Source organism: Oryctolagus cuniculus, chromosome 3 (assembly GCF_964237555.1).
Source record: "Oryctolagus cuniculus chromosome 3, mOryCun1.1, whole genome shotgun sequence".
In the NCBI taxonomy this organism is placed as follows: Eukaryota; Metazoa; Chordata; class Mammalia; order Lagomorpha; family Leporidae; genus Oryctolagus; species Oryctolagus cuniculus.
Window position 1 is genome coordinate 110323681 of NC_091434.1, and position 26173 is coordinate 110349853.

At 40.1% G+C, this 26173-nt stretch overlaps 1 protein-coding gene across 15 annotated transcripts in view; it reads left to right on the forward strand.

Annotated features, from left to right (window-relative positions):
- NCKAP5 (NCK associated protein 5) overlaps positions 1-26173 on the forward strand; it is a 1120879-nt gene that overhangs the window by 476006 nt on the left and 618700 nt on the right. For 2 of the 15 annotated variants that reach the window (XM_008258504.4, XM_070071012.1), the window contains exon 1: positions 15286-15423. The exons of the other annotated variants lie outside the window; for them this stretch is intronic. The gene's annotated coding sequence lies outside the window, so the exon portion shown is untranslated. Of the gene's footprint in view, positions 1-15285; positions 15424-26173 lie in introns of those variants that run through there. 15 annotated transcript variants of the gene reach the window in all.

Here is a 26173-nt window from a genome sequence, read left to right on the forward strand (position 1 = left end):
TGCTTCACTCCCCAAATGGCCGCTACTGCGCTGATCCAAAGCCAGGAGCCAGGTGCTTCTTCCTGGTCTCCCATGTCGGTGCAGGAGCCCAAGCACTTGGGCCATCCTCCACTGCCCTCCCAGGCCACAGCAGAGAGCTGGACTGGAAGAGGAACAGCCGGGATTGGAACCTGGCACGCATATGGGATGCTGGTGCTGTAGGCGGAGGATTAACCAAGTGAGCCATGGCGCTAGCCTATAAACATCAAATCTTTGACATGACCTACATATGCTACTTTGTCTTATAAACTGTGATAAGACTTTCACTAATTTACATAAGTTATGTAAAATATTTACATTGCTAACTTTTCCCACCTCTTGTTGGGTAATGAGTTCCGTGAGCTTAATCCCTACCCTGGAGATTTGTTTTATTTGTCCTAAATAAACAAGCTTGAAGTGATGAGTCCTCAATTATCATTTAAGTGTTTAGTTAATAATTCCATGTTAACTCTTCACATTGTTTACAGTTATGTAGAAGTCATTCACTTTACTTTGGACATAGAACATCACTGAAAAAAATCCATGCACATATTCAGTGTTAGAATGAGTTCTTACTCAAGTTTGCCATTCTGTGATGGTGAGTGAGTCACTTGGTCATGAAATCTGTCATCTGTAAAATAACGATGTGGTCAAGATGGCATGTACCAATGCCATCTCACTATTCCAAGTGATCAATTTCAGTTAGTCAATTGACTAAGAGTCAAAGGGAGCACATAAACAAGTCTAGTACCTGCTAATACTAACCGATGGAATAAATAAAGGGGAGAGTGATCCAACATGGGAAGTGAGATACTCAGCAGACTCATAGAATGGCAGATGTCCTAAATAGCACTCTGGCCTCAGAATCAGCCCTAAAGGCATTCGGATCTGGCTGAAAAGCCCATGAGAGTATTTCAGGCATGGAAAGCCAAGACACTCTGGCAAAAGATCTCTGCGAGTGAGATCCCAGTGGAAAGAACAGGTCTTCAAAGAAGGAGGTACCTTTTTCTGAAGGGAGGAGAGAACCTCCACTTTGACTATGACCGTGTCTAAACAAGATAAGAGTCAGAGAACTCAGAGGGCTTCCATAGCCTTGGAAACTCATGACTGGAGCATAGGGAGACTACTGATGCCATAGACAGGAGTGTCAATTGGTAAAGTCAACAACAGGAGTCACTGTGCACTTACTCCTCATGTAGGATCTCTGTCCTTAATGTGCTGTGCATTGAGATTTAATGCTATAACGAGTACTCAAACAATATAATTCACTTTGTGTTTCTATGGGGGTGCAAATTGTTGAAATCTTTACTTAATGTATACTAAACTGATCCTCTGCAAAAAAAAAAAAAAAAAAAAAAAAGAAATTATCAACTCCCAACTTGACTCTCACTGGGATTAAACATGACAATAGGTCTGATCTGATTTCATCTTCATTTAAAAAAAATCATCTATTATTTTTCACTTTATGTTTCTGTGTGAGAGCAAACTGTTGAAATCCTTACTTAATGTATACTAAGCTGATCTTCTGTATATTAAGATAATCGAAAATGAATCTTGATGTGAATGGAAGGGGAGAGGGAGTGGGAAAGGGGAGGGTTGTGGGTGGGAGGGACGGTATGTGGGGGAAGCCATTGTAATCCATAAATCGTACTTTGGAAATTTATATTCATTAAATAAAAGTTAAAAAAAAATAACGATGTGGGCTAAAATTCCTTTACAGCTTTGTGTTCTTTGTAACTTATGGCCATTTATGAAAATGTGGATTGCAGAACTTATATTTGAAGATATAATGAATTTGAAGGTATAATGAAAAGTGAAGATGCAGCTTAAGATTTTAATACTTTGGGAGAATAAATTTTATAAAAAAGCAAAATCTATAATGAGATATTATAATTTATGTTGTTGCATTATTGTCAGTGAAGGAGATAAAGCTCATCTTTTGAGAAGTTCTCTACCTTTTCCAAGTGGTCAGTCTTTGCCTTTTTCATGAATGCTCTTGTCATTACATCTCTTTGTTCATTGCATCCTCTTTCTCATTCCTCTTTCAAATTTTAGTGAAGTGGTGAGTATTTGGCATAACAGTTAAAACACTGCATGGGATGTCTCCAAGTGTCTGAGTTCAAGTTTGGCTTCTCTGCTTCCTATCCAGTTTCTCAAGACTGCATACTGTTTACTGAGGGAGGGGATGGGGCTCAAGTCCTTGGATCTCTGACACCCACATGTGGCACCCTGATAGAGCTCTGGGTTCCTGGCTTTAGCATGGAGCACCCCTGCTGTTGTAAGCATTTGTAGATTGAATCCATGGGTAGAAGATCTCTGTTTTGGTCTCTCTCCTTCTCTATGCCCCTATTTTCTTCCTCTGAAATAAAATGAAAATGGATACCATTTTAATTAAGATTTTAATTTCTCCTAAAGGAAATCCATAATTCCATACTAAAAATGAGTCCCCACTTCTGCATTTTCATGACATTCTACCTGTGTCGAGTTTGATCATCACTTCTGTTACAGGTAGCTTAAAACCTGGTGTCTCTGTCATATAGCAGTAAACTCCTGGAAGAAGGAAATATGTACATTCATTTTGGTTTGTCCTTGTTGCTTAATACAGTCCAGAATTGTTTGAATGCATCAGTCATGGATTCAGAGCATTAGTGCCAGTACCTATGAAACTAGACTTCTGGTAGGACTGAATAATGCTATTGGTACACTACTTGCTGGGTCTCTAAGAGAAAACATATCTGGGTACATTTCCTGACTGACTCTTGGTGGTTAAACTTCTTTAATCTTGTTCCTCTTTACTTGTCATCTTAGTGTGCTATTAGAAGTGTTGTATACTTACTCTGATGTAAACCTCGTAAGCCATAAATTAAAAGATTCATATATTACCTAACCATATATCCTGTGTGATAGCCTGTGCTACATCTTCCACTTGCTGTAAACAATCATGGGCTGTATGTTTACACCCTAAATTCATCCTTTCCCCTTCAGACATCACAATATTTGTTAGCTTAGGTATACTCGTCCCTGGTTGTCCATCTTCTAATAAGCCATTATTTGAGTAATGATTTATTTTTTCTCCTAAGTCCTGGATCAGAGTAACTGGCACAGCTGTTACATATGTCCAAAATGGTGTCTGGCCCTCTCTGTAGTTAAGAATGCTGGTGCCGGGTGGTGGGAGAGGAATGTGTCCCTCTTTGTTCCCCCTCTAAGTTGGCAGGTACACTGTCTGCCCCCTCCCCAGGGCTCCAAGCTGGACTTATTCCAGACTTTTCCTGCAGCTCTTCCCTTAGTGGCTTGGGCTGCTGCAGTCTAGTCTTCCCTCACTCCAAAGCTTGTGCTGAGGTTCTTGGTTGCTGGGATCTTGAGTGCGTCCACACTCTCCATGTAGGTTCAGTGTCTCTAATTTTCATGCTTTCTCTGGAGTTTAACTCTTCCCTGAGATTGTACTCTGTCCACGTTTTTAAAACTATCTTCCCCAGACTACAGCAGTAAGCTCCTCCCTATTCTTAAACTCTTTAAAGTCTGTTTTATCTGTTATCAGGATAGCTATGCCTTCTTGCTTTTGGTTTCTGTTTGCCTGGTATATTTTTTTCCCAAACCTTTACTTTCAGTCTGTGTATCTTTGTGAAATGAATTTCTTGTAGCATTGTATTTCAATTAAAAATTTGGTTCTATGGAGGGAAAAGTGTCCCTCAATGAAATACATGTAACCTTCAGAACATGTAATTATTAGGGAATTTTAAAAAGTTGGCCAAAAAACAAAAAGGATAATGTACATTCTCTAGACCTCTTAGAAGTGCTCCTACATATTTCTTGCATGGAAAAGGGGGCTTAGTAGATAAGATTCAGCTGACAATTCAAGAGAGGTTGCCCAGAATTGTTCATGTTGGGTCCGAAGTAATTGCCTGGTCCCAAGAGCTAAGAAACATTCTTGACTGTGATCAGACGGTGACATTACTACAGAGTAAAGATTAAAGAGAGGTAACATTACCGACATTAAAGATGAGCCAAGGACTGTAGACAGCATCTACAAGCTGGAGAATACAAGGAAACAAATGGTGCCTTAGAGCCTTTGGGGGTGGGGAAGTGAAGCAGCCCTCCTGACACTGTGCTATTAGACTAGTTAGTTTTGCCAAACTGATCCCCCTAGAACTGTGAGGTGTTAACTTTGTTGTTGGAAATCACTAACTTTGTAACAATCTGGCACAGCAGCAATGGAAAATTAAGGTACCATGCTACTTAAATTTTTTTGATAGTCAAATTTGGTAGTATTGTATAGTAACTAGAGCTTGAATTGTTCTATAAGCAGTACTTTGACCCAGGTAATAAAGAACTCCTAATAATTTTCTTTTTTCCTGATACTTAGGTGCTCTCTTGCTATTTGAAAGTCATTCTTAAGTATTAAATGAGGTATGAATTCAGCAAAATCTGGTTAAAAGGGGGCTGGTGTTGTGGTGTGGTGGATAAAGGCACCACCTGCAGTGCTGGCATCCCATATGGGTGATGGTTCAAGTCTTGGCTGCTCCACTTCTAGTCTGGCTCCCTGCTGGTGTGCCTGGGAATGCAGCAGAGGATGGCCCCGGTACCCACATAGGAGTCCTATAGGAGTCTCTTGGCTCCTGACTTCAGAGTTGCCCAGCTCCAGCTGTTCCCACTACCTGGGGAGTAAACCAGCAGGTGGAAGATGTTTCTCCCCCTCTTTCTGTAACTCTGTCTTTGAAATAAAGCTTTAAAATTCCAGTTAAATGGCCAACCAGTGGCCTTAACACTGCTTACCTTAAAATCTCCCTTATTGCAGAATGAGATGGCACTTTTACTGTGTGTGGAGTGAATGTCCCTAGGGATGCTCCTGGTCTTGAACATTTGTTTCTGCCCTGGTTGTCCATTCACACATCATCACCACACTGTTTGTATTTCAGGAGCTTTGCACTCTGTTTACTGGGTAAGTTAAAGCATTTGCCCTTCCCAGCTTTTCTTTTAGTGGTTTCTTTTCTATTCTTCTAAGTTTTCTCACACAAACTTTAATGTTAACTAGTATAGCTTCCAAAAAAGCATGCTGGTATTTTTATTGGAATTAGGTTTATGTATAAAGTAGCCTAACAAAAACTAACGTCTTTATAGTTCTGAGCTGTTGGGATATAGCGTGGCAAATATCTTTGATTCATGTCTAGTTTTGTGGCTTTTGGGAGTTCTAACATTTTCTTCACTTAAGTTTTGTATATTTCCACTTGAGATATTTCCCTAAGTGTGTTACCATCTTTCTGACTAATGTAAATGAGTCGTTCATACTTGGGACCTTGCCTTCAGTGTCTAGGTCAAGAAGTGTCTAGGAAGGATTTTGTGTCTCGGAAGGCTTTTAATTATGTATATTCATAATCTGAATTTTGTCAATTTAATGATAGGTTTGCATAACTTTATGTGACATCTATGATTTCTTGTTTTCCAGTCCTTACACCTTTTTGTGAAAAATCTTGTACAACTGGATTGAGTCCAATAAAATACTAAGTAGTAGTAAATTATGGGCATCCTGGACTAATTTACAAGCAAACTGAATACCCTGGGAATTTCTAAATTAATTTCCAAATTAAGTTACCTTTGTGAAAGAAACTTTTTTGAAATCCATGCATAGTGTTTGATAATGCATGAACTTTTTGAAAACCTTTAACAATCCTGCACCAAATCTTCTGCACCACAATAAACTTCTAATTGCTTTCTCTGAAGTACCCTGGAATGTTTTATCACATTAACAAAACATACATAAATTAGACTTTCTTGATTTTTAACCAGGAATAGTATTAAATTATTTAAAAATTTATTTATTTTATTTGAAAAGCAGAGTTAGAGAGGGAGAGGCAGATATAGGACTTCCATCTGCTAGTTCATTCCCCAAATAGCTGCAATGGCCAGAGCTGAGCTGATCCAAAGCCAGGAGCCAGGAGCTTCCTCCTGGTCTTCCACACAAGTACAGGGGCCCAAGGACTTGGGCCATCTTCCACTGCTTTCCCAAGCCATAGCAGAGAGCTGGGTTGGAAGTGGGGCAGCCAGGACTGAAATTGGCACCCATATGGGATGTTGGCATTATAGGCAGCGGCTTTACCCTCTACAACACAGTGCTAGCCCTAGGAATGTTGTTAAATTTTTCTAAGGCTTTTAAAATATCTATGCAGAGACTGTGTAATACTTCTCATTAGATTTATTGTATAGTACATGAATGCATTAATAATGAGTAAACTTGGATTTCTGGATAAAATATAACTTGGTTGAGGTATATTAATGTATTAACACCGTCTTCCTCATTTAGTATTTTTGCATTGATATATGTAATATCAATATATAATTTTTAACTGTTTTTATAAGGTTAAATTAATGGTTTGCTTCATTAAAGTAATTAGGAAGTTGTCCTCCCTTTTTACATGTTCTTGAACAAATAAGCATTGGAGTGATGTGTGTAGTGGGTTTCTTTAGAATTCCCTGGGCCTATGGATTGGTGTGGTGTCTAATGGTTGCATATTTGCAATCAGAAAGTTGATGAGATTAATCTGTCTACAATAGAATGGATTTTGGTAATTGTCTTTAAATTGTTCATTCTATGTATTTATACATTTATTGGGATAAATATGAGATCTATAAAGTAATCAACTCATATTTGTTTCAGTAGTCGCTTCCCCCCACTTATCATTTCTTTATATATTTTTGCTTTCATAATTTTTGAAATCTTTAATGAGATGTGTGTTTGTCTAACATGGATTTTGATTTCTTAATTAGATTGCCTGCTTTTCTGTTTTGTGTTTACTACATTTTGTTTTTAACCTTACTTTATTCCTCATGCTTTGTAATTTTTTTTTTTTTTTTTGGTCTTCTGGAGCCTAGAATTTATCTTATTTATATAGGTTGAGAATCCTTAACAAAAAATCTGAAATAAAATACTGTGAAGCAAGAAACATCTTGAGTGCCAACATGATACCACAAGTGGAAAATTCCACACTGGGACCTTATGTGGCACATTGTAGTTTGAAACACATTGAAAATACTGTGTAAAATTACCTGCAGGCTATGAGTGTGTGAAACACAACTGACACTCAAATTTATCTTGGATCTTGTTTGCAGGATATCTCATTATGCAAGTATTACAAAATTTAAAATACCCGAAATCCAAAATAATTGCAGTCTCAACTTTTTGAGAAAAAAATTTTTGAATAAAAACAAAGATGGGGGCCGGTGCCATGGTGCACTAGGTTAATCCTCTGCCTGTGGCGCCGGTATCCCATATGGACGCCGGTTCTAGTCCCAGTTGCTCCTCTTCAGGTCCAGCTCTCTGCTGTGGCCCTGGAGGACATGGAGGATGGCCCAAGTCCTTGGGCCCCTGTACCCGCATGGGAGGTCAGGAGGAAGCACCTGGCTCCTGGCTTCAGATAGCTGCAGCTCTGGCCGTTGCGGCCACTTGGGGAGTAAACCAGCAGAGGGCAGAGGGAAGACCTTTCTTTCTGTCTCTCTCTCTCTCCCTGTCTGTAACTCTGCCTGTCAAATAAAGAAAATAAAATCTTAAAAAAAAATGTTTTATTATCTGTATAACTTAATTTTTTATACAGGTTCTCAGAGCCTTTAATTCTGTGGCCACTATTGCAAATGCATGTAGTTATTTCTTTAGGCTTGTGTTATCTTTGATTCCTTGATTCTGTAATTCCTTAAAATAGTATTTTGTGGTGTCCCAGAAAGGGAAACTTTTTGAATTTTTGCTGGTAATTTGTTTTGCATTGTTATCAACAGGTAGTATTTGTATTATTTCTACTTTCTGAAACATAGTGATGTTTACCTGGGGACTTTATAATGAGCTTTGTTGATGTTCCATGTGTTCTCTGCCTATAAATACACCTAAGTTTTTTCCCTGAAGTGTGTGCATGGACATGGGATTACTATGTCCAAGCACTTCACCTGTACTGCATAGTCCCAAACTGTTCCCACGTGCAACATATAACCACTGTGGTTTGCACACATTCTCTGTAGTACGTCAGACTTTTTTTTTTTTTTTTTTTTGTAAATATGGTAACTGTGATATAGTACTTCACTGTTGATTTGCATTTCCTCCAGTGGTCAGATTGCATAGTTTTAATGTAGTACACTTTCATCATCTTCTGTGAAACACTTATTTGTAAAACCCCTACTTTGATCAATATTTTTTCTCTGCCTAAATCTTAAGGACAATTGTTTCAACAAGAGTCTGCTACCCTGTGCTTTGACTTCTCATTTTGTTCCTAATATTTATTGTACATAAGTTTAAAACTTCAATATTGCACAATACTGCATTGTACTTTCCAGTATGATGCCATGAAAATATACCACTTTACACCCACTGAGATGGGTACAGTCAAAGAAATATATTGGTGTTGGAGAAGTTGTGGTGAAACGGGAACTCAAATTCATAGCTAGTGGGGATATAAGATGGTACATCTGCTGTGGAATATAGTTGGGCAGTCCTTCAGTTCTGCTTCCCTAGAAGGGCAGAAGAAATGAAAACACGCTCATACAAAACCTTGCACATGTGTTTTTACAACAGCACTACTTATAATAGTCAAAGAAAATGGCAACTCAAATGCTTATTACCTCAATGAATGAATAAAATATGGGTTGTGCATACAATGGAGTATTATTTGACAGTAAGAAATGAGGTATCAATACATGTTACAACATGGGCAAACCTTAAACACTAAGCCACATGAAAGAAGTTGGATGCCCATGAAAGAAGTAGGACACAAAAAGGTGCTCTATGACTCTATTTTACAAGACAAGTATAATGAAACACTCATCTACATACAACAAATACAAATATTGTTTCATTCATATATTTCCGAAGTAGTAGTTACCATGATACTTTAACCCTACGTAGCATGTGCTTTTAAAAAATGAGCATTTAATTTAGAACTACATAGTATCATTTTTTACCCCTAGAAAAATAAAAATCCGCTCATATCATCCAATACAGCATTTTAAAATTCCTCTAGTTCCCTGAATGTTGTACAGCTATCTTGTGCTAATGCCCACTCCAGTTCATTGCACATAGTTAGATCTCTTCAAATCTTTTTCGGTCCTTGTACTTGGTCTCCCAACCATAACAGCTTTTTATAATATGCATATGCCTCATAGTTTCCTTGTGGTATCATTTATCTATTCTTATATCTTTGTTTCATGTTAACCTAAAAGTAATGGCAAAGCCATACTTAGATTCCAGTTAAACTGTTGTTGTTGTTGTTCTTGGGCAAAAATATTTCAAAGGTTATTCCATACACTGTTCACATGGTACCACATAAAGAGATAGCTATCATATAACACATAGCTTTCCCCCTGTGTGGTTAACAAAAGTACTGTTGGAACATTATATTTCTCGGCACACTTAATGATGGTAGCATCTCTTGGTTATCTTCACTTGGACCAGTGATTTCACTGGTGGTATAAAATGGTATTTCTGAAAAATGCACTTCTTAAAGGGGAAAGTCCTACAATTTCTCTATTAAAAACAAGGTTTTTACTTTAAAAATGTTTTAGTTTACAATCAAATTTGCCAGTTGTTAGTTGATCAATTTGATTTTTGATAAAAGTACAGTGTTATAAACACCACCATTGGCACAATGAAGACTATCTCCCAAATACTTCTCTGTGGGTCTTTGAAGTTACCCTCCTCTCCATACCCAGTTCCAGGCATCTACTGATCTGCCTTCTGTCTCCAGAGACATAAAGAATCAAACAAAATCCAGCCACAAAACAAGATTGTTCCATTTCATGTAATGCATTTGAGTTCAATGGATGTTATCAAGTATATCAATAGTTGATGCCTTTGCACTGCTAAGTAGTATCTCATGAATGGATAAATTACAACATAGGTTTTTTACTAGTTGATGGAAATTTTGACTGTTTAAAATTTGGGCTGCTAGAAATACTTGAGTGCAAATCTTTTGAACACTTTTTCAGTTTTTCTAAACAAATACCTGAGTGGGGTTTCTGCATGGTCCTTTAAATCTATTAACTGCTTAAAAAATTGTCAACTGGATTTGCGAACTTGCTGTACCATTCTACCGGCAACACCAGAGAATTTCAGTTGTTGTACATCCTCGCTAACCCTTGATATTGTCAGTTTGGTACATTTTGTCTGTTTCACTGGTGTGAGTAAATCTCACTATGATTTTAATTTGCTTTTTTGTCTGACAAATGATGTTGAATATTAATATATGTAATTGCCATTTTGGACATATTTTGGTAAGGTGTTAAAATCTTTAACTTGATAGTTTTAAGTGGTAGGAATTCTTTTTTCCCCAAGGTATGTGATTTAAGTTTTTCAGACTAATGTTAATTTTATTGAACGTGGTCTCCAAAGTTGCATGTGATATTTGATTGTGGGCTGGAAGTTCTTTATGCTTTGACAGTACTTAATTAAAAAAGAAACAAACAATGTTTCTTGTCTTTTCTTATATATCTTGTACTGCATCAGTATTTGTTGAATCTAAGAATAGGAGAGCACTGTGATAATACCTATGAATTGTAAATTGAGAAATACTTGGCATCATAAGGCATTTAATTCCTTCATTGATTACTTGCTTCACTATACATTAAATACTTACATATTTGGATCCTTAGTGTAATGCCTGGGACACCTGTTATCCTGTAACACACATTAGAAAATTTAGTTGTCCAGTGATCTTATCTCTTATAGTTTCCATATATGCTCTTGAGTTGTCTCTGGAGACCATCATATTACAAAAAGACAATTATCAGATGCCTTCTCCTTGAAAGACTTTCTTGACTACCTTCCTGGTGAAGTTTGTCAGAGAGGCAGTTATACTTCCAATTGTCCTAGTCCCTCATTGGTTAACATTTGGGTTCTTTGCTGGTTGGTTTCATCTTAGAGACTGCTGAAAAGTGAGGTGCCTCAGGATTCAATCTTCTTTTGTTTTCTCAACTTAATTGAACCATATGCAGTCTATAAAACTTCTAAGTATGTTTTTATACAGGATTTGTACCCTGAACATTATACTTGAATATTTATTCAGTTCTCAGTATCTTGGTTGCCAAACATCATTAATAAGAATTACTAATACAACCTCTAAAAAACTATTCTAACAACATTATATATGTTAACTATGATAACACTTCATATGCATTTCAATGTTTTAGTTTTTTTTAAGATTTATTTATTTATCTGAAAGAGTTACTCAGAGAGAGGAGAGGCAGAGAGAGGCCTTCCATCTACTGGTTCACTCCCCAGACAGCTGCAACAGCTGGAGCTACGCCTATCCAGAGCCAGGAGCTTCTTCTGGGTCTCCCATGCAGGTGCAGGTGCCCAAGGACTTCGGCCATCTTTCACTGCTTTTCGAGGCAATAGCAGAGATCAGAAGTGGAGCAGCTGGGTCTCAAACCAGTGCCCATATGGGATGCTAGTGCTTCAGGCCAGAGCGTTAACCCACTGCGCCACAGTGCCAGCCCTAACATTTCAATCTTAATATACCCAAAACCGAACTCTTTATACTTAGACCAAAATATTCTCCACCATAGTTTATGATTTCAATTAATGGCAACTTTATCCTTTGGGTTGCCAAGGCCAAGTGTTGGACTTATTCTTGACTCTTAGTCAAAATAAAACAAAAAAAACCCTACCCATCCTAAATGGATATTGTTAGCTCTAAACTCAAAACAATGCCATGTAGTAAATGATTCTCATCTTGCTATCACCCTGTCCAAGCCATCATCTCTCTCAAGACTTTTTCAGTAAGTAAACAGATTACCATGTAATTCTCAACACTGCATCCAGAGTGATAAGTTAATCCAAAGTGATATGCCATGTTACTTGATCTGTGTTTGTGTCCTCCCATATCACAAGCAGTAAGAGTCCTTAAATTGGCCTGTTAAGTCCCACCCGGTGATATATCTTTAAATGTACCCTCAGTAATGCTCCTCTCTGTTCCATTTCTCCAGCCTCATTAATGATCCTAGACCTTGCTAGGCACAACTGTAGCTAAGGGTCTCTTAAGCTTGCTCTAGGGGGCTGGCGCCGTGGCTCACCTGGTTAATCCTCCACCTGTGGCACCAGCATCCAATATGGGTGCCAGGTTCTAACCCCAGTTGCTCCTCTTCTAGTCCAGCTCTCTGCTGTAGCTTGGGAGGGCAGTGGAGGATGGTCCAAGTGTTTGGGCTCCTATACTCACATGAGAGACCAGGAAGAAGCACCTGGCTCCTGGCTTCTGATCGGCGCAGCACCGGCCATAGTGGCCATTTGGGAAGTGAACCAACAGAAGGCAGACCTTTCTCTCTGTCTCTTTCTCTCACTGTCTATAACTCTACCTGTCAAATAAAAACAAAAAAACAAAAAGCTTGCTCTGCCTACTTCCTGGAACCATCTTTCGAGGTAACTGCATGGCTTTCCTGCTACCTCATCTCCTTCAATCATTAACCTGGGCTTAGCATTCTCAGTAAGATCTTAACTTGAGTACTGGATTCTAACTCACATTTCACCCAGCTTGACCTGCTTTATTTTTCTCCTCATACTTGTTACCTTCTAAGAGAATATAATTTTCTTATATATTCTTCTCTAATGTCTGTCTTCCCCTCCAGAATTAAACTCCAGAAAGTTAAAAATTTCTTTGATTTCTCACTCACAGGCAGGGTCTTCAAAAAGTTCATGAAAGGGGCTGTGCAGAGGTTAAGCCTCTGCAGTGCTGGCATCCCATATGGGAACCAGTTCAAGTCCAGGCCTCTCTACTTCTGATCCAGCTCTCTGCTGATGGCCTGGGAAAGCAGTGGAAGATGCCAAATGCTTGGGCCCCTGCACCACATGGGAGACCTGGAGGAAGCTCCTGGATTCAGATTGGCCCAGCTTTTGCCATTACAGCCATTTGGGGAGTGAACCAGCAGATGAAAGATATCCTCCCTGCCTCTCCCCCCGCCCCCGCCTTTCCCTCACCTCCTCTCCCCCACTGCATCTCCCCCCACCGCTGCCTCTCTCCCCCAACTGCCTCTCCCCCCCCAGCCTCTCTCTCTGTAACTGTGCCTCTCAAAAATAATCTTAATGTACATTTTTCATGAACTTTTTAAAAAAAATTCCATTTATGAACTTTTTGAAAGATCCTTCTGTATTCCAACACTGACATATACTAATTGCTCAGTCAGTAGCTGAGAAACCTGTGTGGCATATATTTTTGAAATTAGCACCAAGGACCTTATAATCTGGAGGTGAGGCAGTTTAAACTGTCATTTTGCCCTGATGCATTGAAACAGTGATGGGAAAATAACACAGCAGAGCATATAAAATCTTACACCGAAGGGTACATGAAGGCTCCTGTCCAACTGGTGCTCAACTCATCCCTACCTGTGTACTACCCATGTCCTGGGTACTTATTTAAATAAATAACCAACATAGCAACTCATTCTGATGGTGGACCCTTTTTAAAAGAGTTACTTCTTGGTACCATCATTTAACAGGTTTTTTAACTTGCTATTTTTAAAGATATTAAATTGACACAAAAAGTTCAAAACTTTTCAATATAAAAATAGTATAATGTGATGAGTAGCTATACTTGGATTAATTCATTTACTGGGGAAATTAATGCCTGACCTCCACTGAACATCATTGTGATACTTGATTTTAATTCTGACCTGCAAATCAAATTTCTAAACCATCAGTATTCATAGAGTACACATAGTTGCACACTGCTGTTGTAAGCACCAGTGGTCTATAAAATAAGTGGAAGACACAGCCTGCTTAGATAAGTTGGTGGTTAATGTTGCTTGCACACATTTCTGAAGTACAGCGTAAAGCAAAAGAATGATCTGAACATTAATTTAAACTTTCATTCTATTTTCAACCTTGCTTAGCCTTTAACCTATCTGAATAAATGGCTTAACATTTTTCCCTTCCAGCTTGCCTGTTGGTGACTGGTTTATCCAACAAAATGATTTTAGCAACAAATACTTGTCATTGAAGTCAATTGAACATTTCCTAGTAATTGAATGAACAAAACCAAGCATAATCCCATTGTTTGTATTCTCTTATGCTTGAGGACTTATGTGTCTGTAGGACTACTGTTACTTTTTATTATACTTAAAACAAAAACCTTGGCATTCATTGAGATTCTGTCACCAGTACAGTGTGGTTATATTAAAGCAGCATATTGAAATAGTTCATGGTAAGTTATTGAAAAGGCTACCTCCTAGCCTCTGTAGAAATAACTCTCTTAGTTTGGTAATACTATCAATTTTAAAAGTCAGTAAGGATAAAATAGCATTTTGTTAAATAACTTTTTCATGAGAAAAAGTTGAAAAATTGAATATTTGAAACTAAAAATGGAGCTAAACTGAGTTCAGCATTTTTTTGCCATGCCATGGCGTATTTCCTTTCATCTCCCTAAATGCAAACAGGAAGCAGAGGCCGAGCTGCTTTGTCAGTTACACTCCTGGTCTCCCTCCTTAAGCTTTCTTCTCAGTACTGTTCTTGGGGAAGCAACTTCTGGCTCCAGATAAATGGCTGTGGGTTCCAGCTCTTACCTGCCAATTACCGTGCTTGGGCTATCTGTGCCAGCCCCTGGGTCAGCCAGTGATGAGGTGAAGGACCTGTTGGCTGAGTTCATTAGCAGAAATTCGTTCCACCCAGATGGAGCTGAGGTTTGGGGTGGGTGCGCAGAGGGAACCAGGGGGCTGCTGAGATGGGTTGAGATTTTAAAAATTTTTTTCCTTAAGACCTGGGAAATGAAAGCACTACTTCCCCTTCAGAATCCCCGCTTCCCTTTTCAGTTCCTCCCTTTGGGGCAGACAATGGAAGATTTCAGGCCCCCTCTCTGGGAGCCTAGTGCCTGTTGTCCCCTCTCCCCCTCCCTCCTCTCGGCTCCCCGCCCCTCACCCACAGGCTTCTCCAACTCCAGCTTCAGGCAGAGATTTGTCAGAATCGTTCGGTTGAGACTGATTATGATTGCAGCAGATGGGCTGGATTTGACAGCACAGATCCTGAGCAGCTTCGGATGGGGGGGGGGGGGGGGCGAGGGGCGGGGAGCGGGAATGCCGCCTCATAGGAGCACATGCCGCACAGCCCAGTCGGGTGCACCGCTGCTTCTCTTGAACGCGCGCCATCAAGAGCCAAGTGGCACTGCCGAGCCGGGGGCCCGCAGGGAGCGCGAGTAAGTCTTGTCTTGGCCAGCAGGGCGCGGGGCCCCGGGAGGCAGTGCCGGCGGGCCAGCAGGCGGCGGAACACAAAGCCTGGGAGCGCGAGTGCCTGGCCGAGAAGCGCGCGCGGCCCGGGCTCGCTCAGCGCGCTCTGGACATGGCAAGTTGGTCAACTCCTGGCTCAGCGGCCGGCGCTCTACCGCCCCCGAAGTGACGGCGTGCTGCAGGGTCTGCCCCTGGGCCGCTGCAAAATGTTCTACCACAGACCAGGTAAGGAGACGCCAGCGGGTTATCCGTCCCGGCGCGCCCCCAACACACAGCCACACCTGCCACTCGGACCCGAGCCCTTCTCTCTGCCGTGCCTTTTAGTTTGCTTCTTGGGACTCCGTGGATATAAACAGTCCGCTGCTGCCTTCATATTCGCCTTTAGTTTCTCCCCTACCGGATCCCTACGGCAGGGGGAGAGATTCTGGTAGGTGGCGCAAGGTTAAGGGTGTTCCGGCGCCTGCCAGCCTGCGCGACGCTTGTCTGAAGCGTGGTCAGTGTATGCGTGCGTCCGCTGTTCGCTCCCACGCAGCCCGAGCCGGGCGCCCCGTGCGCACCCCTCCTCCTCTCCACCTGTGGTGCCTGGGTTTTGTGCTGAAAGCACAAGTGAGCACACACGCGCACATGCGGTTGCACTTCCACGCTGGTGGCCTCCAGACGCTGGAAACGTGGCGTATAGAGGGCTGGCGGGGCACCCTGGCCCTTGAGCTTTCCGACTCATTAAAGCACAGCGCCAGCCCGGCTCTGTCTCTTGGCCTTGATTCCAGTGTCCAGGTGCCAGCAGAGCTCCGTGCCTCCAAGGAGCTGGGAGGGAGGCAGCTTTAACTTGGCTTGGCTGCTGTGTGCTCCTAGGGCTTCCCTCCACCCACGAAAGGAGCAGCTTCGGCCACTGCCTGGCCTGGTCCGGCCCCAGCCAGCACTGTCGCCTTCAGGCCATGAGGAACGCGCGACATGTGGGTCCCCTGACCTCGACTGCCCAGCTCAGGCCACACATCCAGGTGTCCCCTCCTTTGCAGCCACAGCCAGGCTTCCCTCACTCTGAGCATGCACCCTGTTGCTACTGGCAACTGCCTATGCTTAAAGCTCTGGTAAGGAGAGATCGGCTTAATGCTGATTGATGGGCAGAAATATGATACGGTTGAGAGCTCAGCGGTTGGTCTGCCTTCCAGGCCCCACCCCATGTTCGCCATTATAAAAGGTGCTTTTGGGGTGTCCTCATCTGTGTTAAATATTGAGCTAATTTGCTTTCCTGGTGACCATCAGGCAGCTACACGGGAATGTTTTCTTGTATTTCAGGCTTTATTGAGTGGGGTCAACAAGGCCTTGTTTCTGGCCACTGCCATCTCCTTTTACCTGCATCTGTACTTCTTCCAGTCTTCCTTACACATAAGTTCCTAAAATAGGTCTCACTTTTAATCCCCAGATCTATTCCTGGAAATGCTTATAAAAGCACCCCTTGCTTGGTCACTTTGCTCTGCACCTTCTCTCTGAAGACGTGAGAGCTGGTCATTTTGACCCTTCCACAGATACAGTCCAGGCGCAAAGCTTGTTCTTCATTGTGGTAACTCCTGTGATTTTCATGTAACCACCCCCCTCCCCCCTAAGCTGCAGCATCACTTCCCTTTACTGGCATAGCAGTCCCCTTCTCTGAGCTGCCATGGGCTAACGCAGGTTCTCTGGCCTAATACAGGATCTTGGCCCTGTCTGTGGCTCTGCTGCTGCTTGCCCAGTCTTGGCTGCGGAGACCTAAGATGCCCTGATGGAAGAAGTGGTCTTTAGAAGAACTGTGTTCCTCAGTGCTTCCTTCCAAAACTCCGCGTTTTCTGGCAGAGCATTTTAATCTAAGGTGTCATTTTGTGGCCTGTGGATGGTGCTTTGAGAAGCTTGTGATATTTTTGAGTCATTCACTTACTCCCGACAAAATTTCCTTGAGGGGCTTCCACATGTTGGACACCAAGGTAGGCCCTTGACAAGAATGGAGCAGAGACAAGGCCCACATGTGGATATCAGCATTTTGGAGCCCATGTTACCGCTGCATTGTGGTTACTTCTATGACAGTGAACATTGTCATACCATACTACATTTGACTAGGACTTTACAGTTTACAGAGGCTTTCACAGACATTATCTGCTTTAATCCCAGCTGCAGGAATTTTAAATAGCAAGGATTCCACCAAGAGGCTCAGTAATGCTTACCAATCCTGCTTAACCTAAAAGAAGAAGAATCTTACAAATCATCCCAACAGCTGATGAAGCTTTAAAACACAGAATAAACAATTCAGAAAAAGCTTAGGAAGCTTAGTTACTGGAATGTAACTTGGAGAAGATAACTGAAACGCATGTAACATGTACATTACCAGTGAGACACTCTGTGAAGCAACTCCAACCCTCGACTTTGGTGGCCCAGAGAAATGCTCAGGGTGGAGGCTTTCCAGGGCCCTGGGCTATTGCTTTATCCTAGGATCTAAAATGGGATGAAAGTGTTAGCAAAAAGTTGCTGGGAAGCTAGCAAATTAAGCAAAATGAGTAGGCAATGATGTTACTTTCTTTAGCTCAAAGCATTCTTGAGATATCCGCAAGTTTCTAGCATGTATTTACTCAAAGTGAAGCAATTTTCTATACTTAGCACATAAAAAATCAGAGTGTGTGCCTTGTGTCACAGCTGTAGTGAAGACAACCTTGGTTTAGGTTGTTTGTCCTTACTGCTTACTTTGCAAATCTTGTACTGATAGATGGCAGTTTTCTCTTTTGATAATGTGTGGGGAGGATCTATAGAGGACCTGCATCTACAGTTGTTGCTTTCCTTAGCTCTTTGATGACAAAGTTCAGTCCTTCTGACTTCACTGTGAATATCATCTGTGACTGTGTCCCCAAAATAATTTCTAGAAGCAAACTGATAGTTGGAAGTTTTGATTGGCATTTCAGATACACAAGTATACTGAGAGGAGATTGTCTTAGGGGCAGACTTTGGGCATGACTGAATAACAGGTAAGCCAAGAAAGGAATTGGAGGGTAAGGCCTATTATGACAAAAGTTGGATATATTATAGCAAGTTTTTGTTTAATATCATGTAGCTTTGTGACAACTTTAGAAGTTTTTTTCTATAGAGTTTTACTAAAGCCTATTGTTGTATGTTTAGCATCTTGGATGTTTATTTTGATTCCTAGATGTTAGAGTACTTCAGTTTACAGCTAACCTATGTCTCCAAATTGCAAATATGTTAATGCAAAGCACATTACAGATGAATATGTGAAGATGCTTCAAACATTTGTGGGAGATGGTGTAAAAACTTCTGAAAGCCATACATATTTTCCTCATTGAGTGTATGTGATAGCATGTCAAACTTCAAGAAAAATGCATTTAATAGGTGAGTTTGTATTACAGAGGATTTCTGAAATTAATGCATTTAAAGAGTTCAAAAATTTCACGGGAAGTGCATATGGTGTAAAACCATTCATAGATTCAGAAATAGGGATGTGTGGGTGTGTGCATCTGAGAAATTGATTAGATGTACTGGGACTGCTGGGCCCTCCTCTGAGAGGCTTCAGCTTCAGGTTTTCAAATGAAGTTTTAACAAAGTTGGGATTACTCCTGGGGAATATTCCTAGAGCTATCCTGTTTAACAGGGGAAACTGGAGCAATGGCTCTGCCCTGGCAGCAAGGTCATCCTGGCTTGGAGTTGTCTAACTTGCCTGTGACCCCTAATCATAGGGTTCCATTATTTAGTCATACAGCAAATATTTACTGAGGGTCATTTTTGGAGAATAAATCTCCTTTTTGTTGAGCACTGTGCCCTTTGAGGATTACCTAGTAGGTTTTCAAATGAAGTTTGTTGTTTTTTGAGTACCTGATAGTTTTGTCCTTTGAAGTATCTCTAGATGTGGTTTAAAGGCAGCGAAATATGGGTTCCAAGAGACTCCCTTGCTGTACAGTATTGGTGCTGGAGTCACGGCTGCCTCTGATTGGCATTACTTCTCGGATATCATACTTTGTCCTCTTTCTCCTTGTTAACAGTTTCTTTGTGTTCCTTCAACTCAGACAGCAGGTGGCAATGGGTTAAGTAAACTGTCCCTGTGGATTTGTCACTCAGAGGGTAACTGCTGTTATTTTGAGGAGGATGCTCGTTGTCTAGGTTTTCAGGGTCCTGGAAAGTAGGAAGGGAAGGGAAAGTGGCTCATTATTTCATATTGTTGGAAGGTGTTGAGTATGTTGTACTATTAGTGCGGTAGGTAAAATCGTGAGTGCTAATTGGGTGCAGGTTTTGTGAACCCAAATTTTGCTGACTGCCAAGTGAATTTGCAGGTGTTAAATGTGAAAGTCTATAGGCCCTGGCTGTACATCTAATTCTATCAAACACCGTTAATGTGTTTTGGGACAAGGTTATTAATCTCTAACCTGTTTCCTCATGTATAAAATAAGAAAAACTGCATTTAAAATGTTAACATTAAAATCTAACATTAAGGGCTTAGAAAAGTGCCTCACACACTGGAAAATCAACAAATGTTAGTTACTGTGGTCTCTGAGTGTTATTTTCATTTTGCTTAAGGCTGGATAAGACTGCCTTTTTAGTGTTAACCTCATGTCTGAAACTTCTACTAGCACTGCACAGAGAAGAACCATTATAGGGCAGTTAAAATTTAAAGCAATTATAGCTATTTTCAGATGGAGTCTATACTACCTGTAGATACAAGGGACATGATAGTTATTTTTTCCTTGAGATGCAAATGGGTCAGTTTAAAAGATAGCCTAGTAGATAAGTTTATAAAGTTACACAGTTAACATTCATGGAATGCCTCTGAAAGGCCTCTGAAAGGCACTGCACTATGCTGCAAAGATGAGAAAGGATGCTCTTGTTCTCCACTTGTAAACTGGAATTGGGGAGGGATTGATGTGGTTAAAAATAACAGTAGCATAATAAAGAACATTGTATAATAAGAATATTGTCACCTAAGTCCTGACTGTCTGACCCATACTATAACTATAAATATTGGATCTTTTGACAGATACCAGTCTTGATTCCTGTGAGGCAGATAATTTCTCCATTATCCAGATCTCTGTAAGAGAAACTAAAATGTCATACTGGAGTTACTACTAAAAGATGGTGGATTGCAAAGGACATTGCTGTCCTATCATAAATGCCTAACTTAGGTGTCTTTTACTCGTACTCTGAATTGCTTGGGAATCTTGAATTTCTTTACTAACTACAGCATCCATGGTTGCATGGTTGTATTTGGCTTCACTAATCTCTAGATTCCCTGCACTCCACTCATAGCAGTATAGAAATGTAGGGAAAAGATAGAGCTTTGTTAACCAGTCTCCAAGGAATTTACTTCCCTCCTTTCCTCTGTTCTTTGTTCATTTTAAGAGCAAATGCCTCCAGGAAAAATATCTTGGCTCTCTTGGAAGGCTCTTTCTCACACTCAAGATAAGGTTATCAGCTTTTCTGATTTATTTCTACTATATGAGATTTAAGCTACCACCATCATTTTAATTCAAAGCAAGATTCAAATACATGCTCATGCACATGACAAATGGAAAATAGTGCATTGTAAGTAAAATAGGATAAATTAGTTAAGCCTCCTGGCACCACGGTTTCAGTGAACAACATGTAATGCACCTGATGGCAAATTTGCAATGATTTGAATTCCCTTAGATTTTTCATCTTATGTTTTTCTTCATAGACACTTCTAGGATTTAGGTTTTTAACCTAAGATTTACTTGAATACTTAAATTTTATTTAAGTTACGCAAGCTTCATGTATTTAATATATATGGATTTAGGAACATAGTGACACTTCCTCTCCTACCCTCTCTCCTGTCTATGCTTCATCCTTTCTCCTCTTCCTTCTCACATTCCCACTCTTAATTTTTACAAAGATCATTTTCAGCTTACTTAATGATCATATAATTAATCCTAAACTAAAGAAGAGTTTAACAAATAGTATGAAGAAAAACTATTCCTCAATAGGAGAGATAGGGGCTGTTAACAATCATCAAATCTCAAAATGTGCATTTTACTCCAATACATTACACTTAATTCTTTTGTTTTGCAATGAGTTTTTTTTGAATGTATAATTTATTTTTCATTAAAAATAACTTGAGGACTATAGTGATGATTCCCACTATACCCTCTCCTACCCACACTCCCACCACTCTTCCTCCTCTTTCCTATACCCATTCTTATTTTTTACTAAGCTCTATTATCAATTAACTTTATAAACATACAATTAACGCTATACTAAGTAAAGAGTTCCACAAATTGTATTAAAATTGAAAAAAAAAATGTTCCTCAACTGTCAAGGGCTGTTCAAAGTCATTACATCTCGAAGTGTTCACTTCTATAGGTTATCTTTTAGGTGCTCTATTAGTTACCACAGGTCAGGAAGAACATATGGTATTTGTCCTTTTGGGGCTGACTTATTTCACTAAGTATGATGTTGTGCAGTTTCATCCATTTTGTGCAAATGACAGGATTTCATGGTTTTTTTTACTGTTATGTAGTATTCCATGGTGTACATATCCCATAAGTTATTTATCTAGTCTTCAGCTGACAGGCATTTGGGTTGATTCCATATCTTAGCTATTGTGAATTGAGCTGCAATAAACATGGGGGTACAGATAATTCTTTCATGTGCTGATTTCGTTTTCCTTGGGTGAATTCCCAGGAGTTGGATGGCTGGATCATATGGTAGGTCTATTTTCAAACTTCTGAAGTATCTCCATTACTGTTTTCCACAGTGGCTGTACCAGTTTACATTTCTACCAACAGTGGATTAGGGTACCTTTTTCCCCATATCCTTCCCCATATCCTTTGTTTGTTAGTTTCTGTATAAAAGCCATTCTAATGAGGGTGAGGTGAAACTTCTTTGTGGTTTTGATTTGCGTTTTCCTGGTGGCTAGTGATCCTGAACATTTATTCATATGTTTATTAGCCATATGGATTTCTACTTTTGAAAAATTCCTGTTTAAATTCTTTGCTCATTTCTTAACTGAGTTGTTTTGTTGTTGAGTTTCTTGATGTCTTTTTTATTCTGGTAATTAATCCTTTATCAGTTGCATAGTTTTCAAATAATTTCTCCTGTTCTGTCAATTGCCTCTTTACTTTGCTGAGTGTTTCTTTTACAGTACAAAAGAAACTCAATATGATGTAATCCCATTTGTAAGTTTTTGCCTGTGCCTCTGGGGTCTTTCCCAAGAACTCTTTGGCTATGCCAATGTTTTGCAGGGTTTCCCCAATGTTCTCTAATAATTTGATGGTATCGGGTCTTAGATTTAGGTCTTTAATCCATTTTGAGTAGATTTTTGTGTAAGGTGTTAGGTAGGGGTCTTCGTATTTCTGCATGTGCAGATCCAATTTCCCCACCACCAATTGTTGAAGAGACTCTTGGCTTCAGGGATTGATTTTAGCTCCTTTGTCAAAGTTGGTTGTAGATGCGTGGGTCGATTTCTGTTCTGTTCCATGGGTCTATCCATCTGGTTTGTACCTGTACCAGGCTGTTTTAATTTTAACTGCCTTGTAGTATGTCTTGAAATCTGGTACTGTGATGCATCTTGAAATCTGGTACTGTGATGCATCTGGCTTTGTTTTTGTTGTATAGGACTCCTTTAGCTATTCAGGGTCTCCTGTGTTTCCATATGAATTTCAGCATTACTTTTTCTATATCTGTTAAGAATGTCATTGGTATTTTGATTGGTATCACATTGAATCTGTAAATTGCTTTTGGAAGTATGGACAATTTGATTATTGATTCTTATAATTCATGAACATGGAGGATTTTTTTATTTTTTGTGTCATTTATTTATTTTTAATGTTTTATAATTCTCATCATAGAGATCTTTGGTGTCCCTGGTTAAATTTATACCAAAGTATTTAATTTGTTTTGTAGCTATTGTGAATGGAATTGGTCTTAGAAGTTCTTTCTCAGCCATGGCATTGTCTATGTATATAAAGGCTATTGATCCTTGTTTGTTGATTTTATATCCTGCCACTTTACAATAGTTTCTTAATGGAGTCATTTGGATCCCTTATATACAATCATATCATCTGCAAATAGGGATGGTTTAACTTCCTCCTTCCCATTTTGTTTCCCTTTGATTTCTTTTTATTGCCTAATGGCTCTGGCTAAAACTTTCAGAACTATATCCAATACCAGTGGTGACAGTGGGAATCCTTGTCTGGTTCCAGATCTCAGTAGGAATGCTTCCAACTTTTCCCCATACAGTAAGATGCTGGCTGAAGGGCTTGTCATAAATTGCCTTGATGGTGTTGAGGAATGTTCCTTCTGTACTCAATTTGCTTAAAGTTTTCATCATGAAAGGGTGTTGTATTTTATCAGATGCTTTCTCTGCATCTGTTGAGGTAATCATTGGTTTTTGTTCAACTTGTTAATGTGGTGTATCACATTGATTTTGCAAATGTTGAACATCCCTGCATACCTGGGATAAATCCCATTTGATCCAGATGATTAACCAAGTGAGTCACAGAACCAGCCCCATAGAATATTTTCTTTGTTTTACTACAGTATTTGACTACAATGTGTTGTGGTTGAGATCTTTTCTGGTCATGTCTACTAGGAGTTCTGTGTGCTTCCTGTACTTGGACGTCCCTTTCTTTCTCCAAATTAGCCAAGTGTTCTGTAATTATTTCACTAGAAAGGCCTTCTATTCCATTCTCTTTCCATGCCTTCAGGAACTTCTAAGACTCATATGTTGGGTCATTTGATAGTATCCCATAATTCTCCAATACTGCTTTTTAGTTTTCTACTTTTTTCTTGTTTTTGTTCTGACTGCAAAATTTTCAGTTTGTCTTGAATATTCTTTCTTCTGCCTCAAGAGTGTGTTCTTAAGGCTTTCCATCATATTTTTTATTTGTTCTTTTATTCATTTCCAATATTTGATTTTAAATTCCCCTCAAAATCTCAACTTAGTGGGAAAACTTTTCATTCATGTAACATACTGATTTTTTTAGATCATGAATTTTCTTCTGATTTCTTCGAAGTAATCCTATGATCAATTTTTAAAATTCCGTTTCTGACATTTCTTCAATCTCTTCATCTTCACATTTTAGTATTGAAGTGTTGTGTTCTTTGGGGGGTGTCATATTGTCTTTGTTATTCCTGTTTCTTGAATTGCTGCATTTATTATTATGCATTTGTGGTGTTACTTGTTGGTTTTTTTCTGCTCTGTGATGGCTTTTATCTTTGGACTGTGCCTCTGTTGCTTAGTGGAATATCTGCTCTTACCCTGAATACCTAGAGGCACCTGTTGGGTTTGGTTATGGAGCTCCACCCAGTGCTCCAGGGTGAAGGGAGTGTCCAAGGTGACAGCCAAGTTGGGCGTGATAAATCTCTTCCTGGAGCATGTGGAGCCTCCCACAGTGACTGCACAAAGCTCTAGCCACACCCTGTGCCCCTCCACACAGCCACAGTGTTTTCGCAGTCCAGGCACATAACACTCCCACAGTCACGAGCACCCAGCCCCCTGTCACTTCTCCCAGCCAGACACGGACGTCTCCTTGGCTGGTTGCTGGGCAGGTGGACACAAGCTGTTGTAACTATTACATATGTCCAAAATGGTGTCTTGGCCCTCTCTTGGCTAGTTATAGGATACCAGAGCCAGGTGGTCATGGAGAGAGGAACGTGCCTCCTTTTTTTTCCCTCTAGATTGGCAGGTACACTGTCCCCCACAGGGCTCCCAGCCAGGCCCACTCCAGGCTCTTCCTGCAGCTTTGTAGCTTTATTGTCAGTGGCTTGGTCTGCTGCACTCTGGTCTCACCTCACTCCAAAGCTGGTGCTGAGGCTTTCGGTTGCTGGGGTCCTGAGCTGTGCGTGTCCATACCCTCCATGTAGGTCCACAGTGTACCTTCAGTTTGCATGGATTTTCCTCTGTTTTTATCCTAACCCTTCCACTTTTTTTTTTTTTTAACTATCTTCCCTTAGACCAGAGCAATAAGCTCCCTTTCTATGCTGCTGCCATCTTCCATTTCATTTAATTCTAATATTGTAATGTAGTTCTTCCCAGCACTTCTTAAGTGTCAGGTGGTTAAATTCAGCTATGAGTCTGTCAATGGAGTTTTTAATATAAAATAAAGTTTATGTGTAAAATGGAGAATTTACTCAAAGTTATGGAGTGGTACTTCTTATTGTAGAAGCCTTAAATTTGCCTGAACGACTGTAACATAAAAGGACAATCACGCAGGTATATATCTAGATGTTTTGTCTTGAAACTGATTTTTGTTTCAGTATTTTTAAGGGAAACTAACTTGGAAGGACATAATTTGATCTTTACAATCCAGCAAAATATTCTAATATAAAGAAATCACACACACAGAACAGTCAAACTAAGCACAGCATTTCTGTGCATAGAAAGGAAGGCCTGCTTTCATGCCTTCGTTCATGTGCTTCTACACTCACTAGTTCACTCAGCCCTCCATCATTAGGTATCTATCATGTGTCAGGCAATGTGTTGTACTTCATGTGATTGCAGCCTGTCATTATTCCAATATTGAATATTTAGCAGCAAAGTTACTGCTTCTTGGGTTCTGGTATCCCATGTTGGAGTGCTGGATAAAGTCCTGGCTGTTCTACTTCTGATCCAGGTCCCTGCTAATGGGCAGGGAAATGCAGCAGAATGTGGCCCAAGTATTTGACCCGCTGCGTAGTGTGTGATGGACCAGAATGGTGTTCTTGATTCCTGCCTTGGTCCAGAAGTGGCTGTTGTGGCTATTTGGGGATTGAACCAGTAGATGAAAGATCTTCTTCCCTCTCTTCTCCTATTAAATAAATTATCTTGTAAAACATCATTGACTGTCAAGAGTGTCATTGATGTTGCAAGATACAGTACACTTGCTGTTTTTTTTAATAACTTTGAAGTTTGGCTTATTTCAGGTTGCCTCATCCTAGTTGCATTAACGTGCTTTAAAAAACCATTCTTTAATTTTACTAAGACTTTTAGGAGGCAGAAACCTTGTTCCTTGTT